The sequence below is a fragment of the Mya arenaria genome, chromosome 4, assembly GCF_026914265.1.
Source record: "Mya arenaria isolate MELC-2E11 chromosome 4, ASM2691426v1".
NCBI classification, from domain to species: domain Eukaryota; kingdom Metazoa; phylum Mollusca; class Bivalvia; order Myida; family Myidae; genus Mya; species Mya arenaria.
In genome coordinates this window covers 42,792,810-42,805,295 of record NC_069125.1, presented here as the reverse complement: position 1 = coordinate 42,805,295, position 12,486 = coordinate 42,792,810, and positions in this window count along the sequence as shown.

The window sequence follows — 12,486 nt, the reverse complement described above, 5'->3', positions numbered from 1 at the left end:
ACCTTTTCGAAACGAAATAGAAGGGATCTAAAGAGTACACATTGTAATCAAATACTATACACAATACTCTAGCACAGGAAACATCCCTGCAATAACTTGCATCCCGTCTAAGTAATCGAGACGTCACCCACGTAGGTGTGGTTGATCTAGTGGTACCCACCGATACGTCAGGCACACATCTCAAAGGCCCCCGAGATCACAAGTAATTACAGATGTTACACAATTAATATCATTACCGAACAAAAATACACAAGTTACTGAGGTAAGTATTAATTTTACTTATAACATTTTTACAACGCTTGTAGTAAAGTATTTCTATGTTGCATAGCAAAGTATATATACATAGCAATATCCCTTAACAAATTTTCATTTTTTGTACGCATCAAGATGATACAATTGTTAAAAGTGGCATTTTCATAATATTTCCTTGGTAAATATGTTTTTCTAATATTAGAGTAAAAAGGACATTTGAGCAAAAAATGGCATTCTGTTTCAATAACATTTTTACATAATTTACAAAACCTTTGATCACGATGAATATTAGAGTATCGACCATATTCAATCTCAAGGTTATGTGATGAGCATCGGAAACACGCAAGAGCATTTCTATATTTGCGTATATTGACGCAGTCTAAGTAAATTTCATGGCACAAACTTGATTTAAAACAAGAGTAAAATTTAAGTTTTTCAGAATCTATAATAGAAGAATGCCATTCCTGGCGATACTGGTCATTAAGTGATTGTTTCAACAAAGCAATAAAATGAGATTCATTCAATACTTCTTGGTTATACCAAACGTATCCAAATCCACAACTAAGCAATATATTCTTTACATATGTCACCCAATTCCTATGACCATGTTGGTCTGCCATCATAAGCATACCATAAGCCTTTTTAATATATCTGTCATCTCCTACCTTCAAAATTCTAATCCAGTAATTAATAACCCGCTTTACAGATTCAATATACATAGGAAAACGACCACACTCGCCTAATACAGCAACATTTGTAGTTTTTAGTGGTAAACTCATATAGCGCTTACAGGCATTAATGTGGACTTGTTCTACCACACATAATCGTTCTACACCCCAAATCTCTGAGCCATATAACAATACTGGTGCAACTTTGCTATCATATATCTTAAAAAATGAAGATTTAGATAATTGGCCATACTCATATAGTTTTGACAAAATAGATATTAGAATTCGTTTTGATTTGTTTGCTTGTTCCCCTGCCATTTTTGGTAGAGATAACTGCCTCGTTAAGGTGACGCCGACATATGTAAAACTATTTACAACCTCTATTGATTCACCGCGATAATACCATTTTTCGGCTTTTGATAGTATGCCCCCATTTTTAAAAACCATAATTTTACTCTTTTTGGTGTTAACGAATAGTTTATATTCGACACAAAAGTCACAGAGTGCATTTAATAAACGCTGGAGACCACATGGGGTATCTGCTAGGATAGCAAGATCGTCCGCAAAGAATAAAGAATTTATAAGTGTTCTGTCTGGAAAAAATTGTATTCCGTTGTATTTTGGTGGTTGTATAAGGCTTATAAAGTCATTTATAAACAATATAAAGAGTATAGGAGAGGCCATGCATCCTTGTTTTAAACCTTGGGGACAATCAAAACTGTCTGATATTTCACCTGTTGGAGAGCGAACTCGGGCTTTCACACATTTGTACATTGAAGTAATTGCATAATATAGTCGTCCGGCAATGCCATTTCTTAACAATATATTAAATAGGCGTATTCTATCAACAAAATCGAAAGCTTTTTGAAAATCAACAAATGCCACATAAAGCTTTCTGCCCTTCATAGATAACTGACGTTGTGCCAATGCATATAGAATAAAAGCATTGTCCGTAGTGCGATATCCCTCTCTAAATCCGGCCTGAGATTCGGAAATCTGGTTGTAAATATTTACATAAAAAGTAATACGTTTACATAAAATACTAGTATATATTTTACTTAGTACGTTTAACAACGAAATGCCCCTGTAGTTATCAGTAGAGTTTGTATCACCTTTTTTTAAATATAGGGATTATAACAGCTTCGCACCATTGATTCGGGTATACTCCAGTAATAAATATCCTGTTAAAGAGATTACTCAACAATGGAAGAATATGATGTATACTGTGTATGAAGCATTCTGGCACCAAACCATCATTTCCGCCACTTTTACCAGTTTTAAGCCCTTTTATGGCTCGAATAATTTCGTCATCTCCAATGCTTGCATTTAAGATTGTGTCTGTTATTTCATTAGTTTCAATGTCTGTTACTTCTGGAAATGTCTTTTCCGTCGTATCAGTGTCTTTAAATAGATTTTCAAAGTGCGTTTTCCACTCTGCAATAGATATATTATTTTCAGTTCGTCGAGTGCTGAATAGACGCTTAAATTTAAACCAGAAAGATTTAGTGTCATTGCAATTATCTATCAAGTCGTTTAGTACAGATTCATTAAAATCTCTTTTTCTTTTGTCACAATGATCTTTATAATCCTTTCTTGCTATTACGTAAGCTTGCAAATTTATATCTGACCTATCTCTCCTAAATTTACGTAACATTTTCTGTTTATGATACTTAAGCGATTTGCATGTTTTATCAAACCACTTTGTCTTTCGAGTGTTAGTAAATACAAAAGTACGTTCACAAACTTCACTACATTGTTTCAGTGCTTTTGTAAATAAGTTAACAACGATATCTATGTCCAACTCGTAATCATTTACTTGCGATTCAAAGGTCACGGTGAACTCGTCATTGAATACAATTTTCAATTCTGTATCAAATAAAAGTTGATGATCAGGATCAAACACATATTTTGTGGACTTTTTTTCTTGTGATGGCTGACTATCATTATATATTTTTCTGTCACGGATACGTATTTTCAATTGCAATGGAAAGTGATGCGATTCCGTTCGGTCACCTATAATAAATCGTCGATTATATTAACAATGTCATCCGTATATAGGCAGTAGTCCACAACACTACTGCCGTTTTGGTTAATGAAAAAAATTATAGCAAATAAAATATTGAACTACTGCGGACAATGTCTTGTCAAAGGTTCCTCTACTCCAACAGGTCCTGCTATATATTAGTTACTGGGGGCAACGTCTTGTCGTTGGTTACTCTACTCCAACAGGTCCTGCTATATATTAGTTACAGGGGGCAACGTCTTGTCGTTGGTTCCTCTACTCCAACAGGTCCTGCTATATATTAGTTACAGGTGGCAACGTCTTGTCGTTGGTTCCTCTACTCCAACAGGTCGTGTTACATATTAGTTACAGGGGGCAACGTCTTGTCGTTGGTACCTCTACTCCAACAGGTCGTGTTATATATTAGTTACTGGGGGCAACGTCTTGTCGTTGGTTCCTCTACTCCAACAGGTCCTGCTATATATTAGTTACAGGTGGCAACGTCTTGTCGTTGGTTCCTCTACTCCAACAGGTCCTGCTATATATTAGTTACAGGGGGCAACGTCTTGTCGTTGGTTCCTCTACTCCAACAGGTCCTGCTATTTATTAGTTACTGCGGGCAACGTCTTGTCGTTGGTTCCTCTACTCCAACAGGTCGTGTTATATATTAGTTACAGGGGGCAACGTCTTGTCATTGGTTACTCTACTCCAACAAGTCGTGCCATATATTAGTTACTGCGGGCAATGTCTTGTCAAAGGTTCCTGTACTCCAACAGGTCCTGCTATATATTAGTTACTGGGGGCAGGGTCCTGTCATATGTTACTCTTTACAAACAGATCGTGCTATACATTAGTAACAGAGGACAAAGTCTTGTCATTGGTTACTCTACTCCAACAGGTCGTGGTATATATTAGTTACTTGGGGCAATGCCAACTGCAACAATGCTAGATTTCGGAATAAAATGGGGTTCAATTTAGCAAACCCAACATCATGTTTAATAACAACTTACATATAAAAAAGGACTAGTTAAAACAAGATACAAATTGTTAGGGCAATTTTATTATTACCATATTAAATCAATGATCTATCCATATCCGTTGTTCTTTTGTCTGGCTGCACGAGAATACACAAACGCATCTTTGCTGTCCCCGTCCAGGTCATGGACAGCAGGAATACTCCACTGTTACATTGACATATGTAAAATTTACTATTTTGTACAAATTACGTCTCTGAAATGAGCAAGGGGGAGGACGTTACTTTGTTTCATGCAAACACTACACTAAGTGAGAAAAATGTTTCATGGCAAACAAAATGGCGTTGTCAATAGTGGGTTACAAATTGCTATCTTTGCAAAACAGCGAGTGCTGTATGAGTTTGCCTCTCGTCCAATTGGTCGAACAAGGAGTCAGTTCCTAATATGTTCACAATCGATCTGAAGAAATAGTATTGTTTCAAACGCGGTGGATCCAGAATTGGTCGTTGGAAAGGTATGGTTGCGTAATTTGTATGCTGTCCAAGCGGTTGTATTAACCTGTTACACTATATGTGATCAAATATACAAAGCCCTGATTGTGAAAATATTATATTCATCGTGATGTTTAATCAATCAATCTTAAAATGTACAGACACAAATTAATTCACTTAGCTTTTGTAGGTACGTGAAGATGAAGTTTATGGTGGATATTTTCAAGATGAGCTTGGATGATGCACAAGCGAAGAGCTGTAAACGACAACACACGTCACCATTTATGACAAGATGCGCTTCATGGACAACGAAAACAAAATTAAGTTACTCCGCTTTATGCCCTCCGAACGCCAAGGCTGGGGCGGATATATGGTATCATGGGGCGATAGCACATACAGGGATTGAACATGGACACGTTGTCCTGGTTATATTGACTCTCTCAAGGCATTCTTATACCGACGTGTCGACCGTTTATTGTTTTGTTTTTCCTGTTATTTTTATTCCTGTTCTAATCCTCAATACAATTAAGAGACTAATTAAAACCTTGTGTTGTTTCAAATAAGCGAATTCAGGGTCAGGAATCACGTGACTTAAAGGTGTTAACAAATGGGTCACCATTGGTCACAACCGATGTAAACAAACAAGTAAGCGACCTTAGTTTCTAAATAACTTTTTTGACGCTAAAGATATGAATACATTTCTTAGCCTTTAAAATACTATGCTATTTTCTTCCTCTATACGTGTGAAATAGTTTAGATTTGCTTGCATTTTAATGATGCAATCCTTGGCCAAATTTCAGCGTTGCATCGTCCTACAAAATTCCATCAGCTTGAAGTTGAATTTTGGCTGAGGTTTGCATCATTGAAATACAACCAAATCTAAGATATTTTAGTCTTCGCCTCGGTCGACTGTATTTTCCCAAGGTTCACAATACGCTCTCGCACCCTCAAGGTAGTCAATATTTATATTATATCATTTTTGATATATGTAATAATGTAAAATGGATGTGAGTGAAACGCCACAGGGAATGTTTTACGAGAGTTTACAGCAAGTGTAACACATTTTGATCATGCACTTTTGTCCTTATATGCACTGTACCGGGTAACACAAGGTTATTGCTTTCCAATATTTTAAGTTCTATGTTATGATAGACAGTTGCCTTGGAACTGGTGATAGATGTTAGATTGAATCACGCAAATGTTGAAGCAATGCATAAAGTCATGATTCTGGACACTTAATTTTTACTTCTTATACAAACCATTTCAAAATAACTGCGTTCTTTGCCCTGTAAAACATTGTAACTAGACAAGCACATTTTTATCAGCCCCTAGACTATTAAATAAATTACGGGCATGTCAAGATGACATTTGGAACATTCCCAAGACCACGGTACAAAAAAGTTTCTTATCACGCCTGATGCTCGGAGACATTTTGCAGCACAGTGCCAAATTATTCGGTTAATGAAGTAGTGGTTTTCTTTAGTGTCTCAGTCGAATACCAGTGCTTGCGTTGTCTTGTTTTAAGACAATATTATTGCGTTTCACAATAATGCAGTAATCAAAGCGCAATTTCAGCCATTGACGTGCACTGTCTGATCCTCGTCATCATTGCTGTTGATTGCCGGGGCAAACTTGAGTCGCGTTAAACGTTGTGTCTCGACAAGTGTCTGCTGGGCCCCTTTGAGCTTTATTGTTCCGGAAAAAAATCGCCACAAATTCACATATTCGTTTGACCTTTTGGAGGTTTAGATACGAACGTATATGTCCCAGCAAGCGTACAGGATTAACATAATTCTATAATTTACTGGGCCATTCATTTTATTAGAAATAGGGTTATCGTTTGACCAAAATGTAACGTCGTAGTTATCTGGGTGTTTATAGAACGGAATTTTTGTTAAAACTTTGAAAGGATTCATTCCAAATTTGACACTCAAATAAAACAATGAAATGCTTATGCTTTTTGACAAAAATAAGATAATCATTTAGTTAATTAATTACACCAAGGCTATCATAACCTTGTTTGTTGAATAAGAATAAGAAATTTAAAAATGTCCGATATTCTGTGGTGAAACAGAAGAGAACATGTGTTGCGGATGATGATGATGATGATGATGATGATGATGATGATGATAATGATGATGATGATGATGATGATGATGATGATGATGATGATGATGAAAAATTGCTCAGGAAGATGGTGAATCCATTACATATGGACGACCACAAGGAGAACATGATGCATATACGTGGCTCTATGGATCACGATGGTGTTTATTACACTTTAGAAAGAAATCTTCCTTCGTTATACAGACAGTTGCTTTAACTCGAAACGCCTACTGTGCGGCCACCGTAAGGTCGCATTAATGTTCGTGATGCACGTACTGAAGGTTGCCACGCCGCACAGCCTCACTGACTGCATGTGGAACATGGAGGCGGCAGCATCGACAGAGTACGAGGAGACTCAGAGGTTCTTTGGAAAGGTGGTTCCTCGCCAAAACATGAAGCACGGAAGATGTTTCTTTGTAAATTTCAAAAGAAAAAAGAACAACACACCATTTCCTTTGTTAAATCTCATTTCAGAGGACATTCATTTGTACATTATAGTATCATTTACATCTGTTAATGTAACAGTGGATTATTCATGCTGTCAATGACCTGGACGGGGACAGCAAAGATGCGTTGTGTATCCTCGTGCAGCCAGACAAAATAACAACGTACATTGATTGGTCATTGATTTCATATGAATTTGATAAGATTGCCCTAGTTATTTGTCTCTTGTGTCAGTCATTTTTCATTTGAAAGTTGTTATTTAATATCGTGTTGGGTTTGCTAAATTGAGCCCCTTTTTATTCCGAAATCTATCATAATAATGTCTTATCAAATAAAGGCGTTTTTTTGGTAATATCGAAAAAAACGCATTTGGTTTCGTCGGTTTTTATCATCCGAAAAATAGTTCAATTTGAAAAAAACACACACAAGGCGGCAGTGATTCAACAGGTGTGTTGAAACACCATTAAGTTAAAACAGGCAAACGACCATCTGCGGTATCATTCTTTTGATGAAAATCAGAAGTGATGGCTATATGCAGATGCTACACCATTATGTTGAAATTGTACACACAACCATGTTTTGTTACTTCAAGCAAAACATTCGAAACAGGTTTGCAAATTTCCAAACCCATGAAACCTAAACTGAAACTAGTTTGGTATAAAAAAACGCCCTAAAAGTCATTCAATTTCAAAGTGGTAATTTATTATCTCTGCAGGTGCGATTTGGTAACGTAGATGGTGACGGAAAACTTGATGTCATCGTTAGTCTCGTGTCAGTTGGTGTTTTCTGTGACGAACACGCAAGGTGATTGCATTATGTCAAATTTCACAGGCTAATCTGAAACATCAATTTGATGACTAGTGAGACGGTTAAATGGTTACCAGAACCTGACGCAGTGGTTTGAAGCGGACTTGTGAGACAGTTAAAGGGTACCATAACAAGACGCAGTGGGTTGAAACGGTCTGGTGAGACAGTTTAATGGTACCAGAACAAGACGCAATGGTTTGAAACGGTCTTGTGAGACAGTTAAATGGCTTCCGGAACAAGGCGCAGCGGTTTTAAACGAAGTAGTGAGACAGTGATATGTTTTTAAATATATCTATATGCTGAGATCACAAACTTGTCCATAACCTTGGACACGAATGCGTTGAATATTCAAAGAGCAACAGTCTAAGATTAGACGGAAGTCTTATGAGCGATAGAGAGTCTAAGAAGCCCGGATTGGCTTTGAAACAAATCAGACTTAGACAACTTTAACATAACCCTCCTTTTGGAAGAAAACAACCATATTTATAGACATTTGTTTTTTGGTAAGACTAGGGAAGCACACACATGTTTAAATGCATATAATTAATTTTATTGATAACAAGCTAACATTTATATGTAACACTAACCTTTGACACGAAACCACCGCAAACAAATGACATTGATCCTGACATACTCATGCATGGAATCGTTTTGTGATCCGAGGAACTGCTTGTTTCATTGAAGGATGCACAGACGGTGGATCCAGAATTGGTCGTTGGGAAGGTATGGTTGCGTAATTTGGCGGCGCAACTCAAGAGTGCACACATTTTGCAGAAAGTGCTGGTTGAGATGCAAATTGGTGTCTACATGAGCATCTCTCTAGGTTGTGCAAGCAGTTGTAATGTTGTGCCCGGATTTTGGGACACAAAAGACATTAATTTAAAGTTAGACTTGTTCTTGTTATTAACATAAATACGTTATAAATGTAACCTATACTATTTAAAGTTATCTTATTTAACACTTACCCGATTTTATTCAGAACATGATGATATTCGGAGGGGTTAAAGTATCATGAACTGACTCTGTATTTACATTTGCCAAAAGTGCATTTCAGATAAACTTTACCCCACCCGGTAATTGTAAGCATTTAGTGAACGTTTTCAACAGATGCATGCTTTTAAATTTAAATTGTTCAACAATAGCTTTCCTCGATATGTTGGTGTTAAGATGCATTTGTTTTCCTCACCGCTGGTGCGACGTTATATCCATATTTCTTGCATTATTTATCGTAAAGATTCTGTACTCGCACAATGTCAGCCATTTTGTTTTTCTGCGCAACTTCCGCTCGTTTAAGGTCAAGTGCAGTCATGTATAAGGTGACTCATTTTTTTGATTTGTGTATGTTTACATTCCAAAACTTAAGGCTATGTCCGGAGCCTTTCTTTGTATCAGTTACATATTTTTCCAAGATGGCGGCTTTTGATTCACATAAACGTTCTATTTTGTGGCAGTCACATGACTGCCATTCAAATCGTTGTCACTGCCATAATTTTTCTTGGCAATGCCAACATTTTGGGTGGCATTGCCGTCATTCTTATTGGTAGTAGCGTTATGCCAACTGTGCGAGTATAAAAGCGCCACGATTTTCGTTGGCAGGCAGTCTGAGTCAAGTATTTGTTCAGTGCAGAACCACGTTACGTTTGCTAAAGTAATAAATCTGAGTTTCAACTGAAATAATTACAATAGTTACATTAAAGAACTACTTGATAAAATAATCACTCAGCAAACGTATAACTTATGTGACTTTGTATGAATGGATCATTTATAAGTAGTTTTACTAACGTTAATTGACAAAGTCCTACTAGTGCAGTATACATATTGAAGATATAACGCACAGACGACTTTTATAAGCAAGTAGGGTGACTTTTGTGAGTTATCTCGCTAAGATTGCATTACCAGAACAATATTGAAATCGCGTTGAACTACAGAAATAACACCGCTAGATTAATGAATAATATAACAAATAAATTATATTATATTACGGGTTTTTCGGAACGTGCGCACCAGCGAAAACTAGTGACTTTTAATGAATATTATGATATAAATACATAATATTTCTGTATAAACATTTGTATCCAGTTCGAGTGATGTTTCACCTTTATTAATGCAATAAAACTGTTAAAACTTATAAACTGTTTTCAATACGTGGTTGACAATTGGTACGAACTACAGAGTGTCTGCGTAATATCAGAGTTGAGTTGGTTACTTGAGAGCCAAGCTGAGCTTGTTCACACGGCCTACAATAAGTTGAAGCGAAGTTGTGATATAAATTTGCGTCGAGTACATTCACTAACGGGAAACTAGGGCGAGCCCCCTACAGTATTAAGCTGTTAGACGTTTTGTGATCAAATATACAAAACCCTAATTGTGAAATATTGAATTTCTCATGATGTTTTATCAATTAATCTAAAAATGTACAGACAAAAATTAATTCACTTAGCTTTTGTAGGTACGAGAAAATGAAGTTTGTGGTGGATATTTTCAAGATGAACTTGGATGATGCACATACAGGGACTTAACATGGACACATTGTCCTGGTTAAATTTACTCTCTCTATGCATACCTATAATATACCGTGTCGACCGTTTATTGTTTTGTTATTCCGGTTATTCCGAAATCCTGTTTTAATCCTCAATACACTTATTAGACCAATAACACCAGGAGTTGTTTCAAATAAGCGAGTTCAGGGTCAGGAACCACGTGAATTAAAGGTGTTCTCATATGGGTCACCACTGGTCACAACCGATGTAAACAAACAAGGAAGCGACCTCAGTTTCTAAATAACCTTTTTGACGCTAAAGATATGAAAACATTTCTTAGCCTTTTAAAGATTATGCTATTTTCTTCCTCTACACGTTTGAAATATTTTAGATTTGCTTGCATTTTAATGATGCAATCCTTTGCCAAATTCAGCGTTGCATCGTTGTTCAAAATTTAGTCAACTTAAAGTTAAAATTTTGGCCAAGGATTGCATCAATGAAATACAAGCAAACTAAAATATTTTCACCATCGCCTCGGTCGAAAGTATTTTCCTCAGCTTGACAATATGCTCTGTCACCCTCAAAGCAGTCAATATTTATATAATATCATTTTGATAGATGTAATAATGTAAAATGGATGTGAGTGAACGCCACAGGGAATGTTTTACGAGAGTTTACAGCAAGTGTAACACTTTTTGATCTTTTCTTCTCATAAAGTTTACATGCACTGTACCGAGCTTCACAAGGTTATTGCTCTTCCAAATTTCTACGTTTTGTGTACTGATAGACAGTCACCTTGAAACCTGTGATAAATGTCAGATTGAAAGAAGCAAATGTTGAAGCAATGCATAAAGGAATGATTCTGGGAACTAATTTATTATGTCGTATACAAACCATTTTAAAATAACTGCATTCTTTGTCCTGTAAGACATTTTAACTAGACAAGCACATGGTTTTATCAGTCTCCACTCTATTAAATGTATTACAAGCATGTTAAGATGAAATTTGGAACCTTCCGCAGACAACGGTACAAAAAAGTTTTGTATCACGCCTGATGCTCGCAGATAGTTTGCAGCATAATTATTCGGTAAATGATTTAGAGTTCGTTTTTATTTTTAAAGAAAATGCCCCCAGTCGAATACCAGTGCATACGTTGTCTTATTTTAAGACAATGCTATTGCGTTCACAATAATGCAGTAATAACAAGATGTAAGTAGTAGACGTGCACTGTCTGATCCTCGTCATTCTTGCTGCTGATTGCGGGGCAAACTAGAGCCGGGATCAAAGTTGTGTCTCGTCAATTGTCTGCTGGGCCTTGTTAAGCCTTATTGTTGACACAAACGAAATCGTTGAACTGTAAGGACAAACAATATACAGGACAGGCTAAGTTGCTCCTCTCATTATTAATTATAGTCCATTGCTTTATATATTTGTGATGGTACTGAACACCGAATTGTTGGTTATTTTTCAGAAACGAATGTTATAGTACTACCACCATTCGCCACTCTAGGAAAGATACTGCTTGCAATCATCTTGAATAAGAGATGTTCTCTGTGGAAAAACAGATGAGAACATGTGTTACGGGGGTATCATTCTTCTTCTGTGACCATGTTCAAACTTTAATAGTTTTAGCAATTCAGTACAATGTTTAGGTTACGTGTAATGCATTTTTACTGACTTTCAGTCATACAATATTACAATGAAGGTGAAGACCGTAAGTGCGACAGTCCATTTGAATTTATTTAATTTGCTTAAATACACGTTTATGAGTAATGGTCGGTAAAATACTTATATAAGGTCAAGATTGCGGTTACCTGAAGTTTAAATAAGTTTGAGCAAAGTACGTGAAGTTAGCGGCCTAGCGGCCCGGCGGCTGGGCGGCCGAGCGGCGTGATGATGATGATGATGATGATTGGTCGTTAAGGAGTTATGGATGCGTAATTTGGGGGGCGCAACTCAAGAGCAGAAAGTTTTTGTTAAGATTAAAATTGTTGTCTACATGAGCATCTCTCTAGGTGTTGCAACCTGTTACACTTATTGTGATGAAATATATAAAACCCTGATTGTGAAAACATTGTATTTCTCATATTGCTTTATCAATTAATCTGAAAAATTACGGTCTAAAATGAATTAACGTTGCTATTGCAGGTACGTGCAGTGTATATTTTCAAGATGAGATTGGATGGTGCACAAGTAATGGAGCTGTCCATGCCAATTAACGTCGCCATTCATGAAAAGGTGTGCTTGGTGGACATCGGCAAC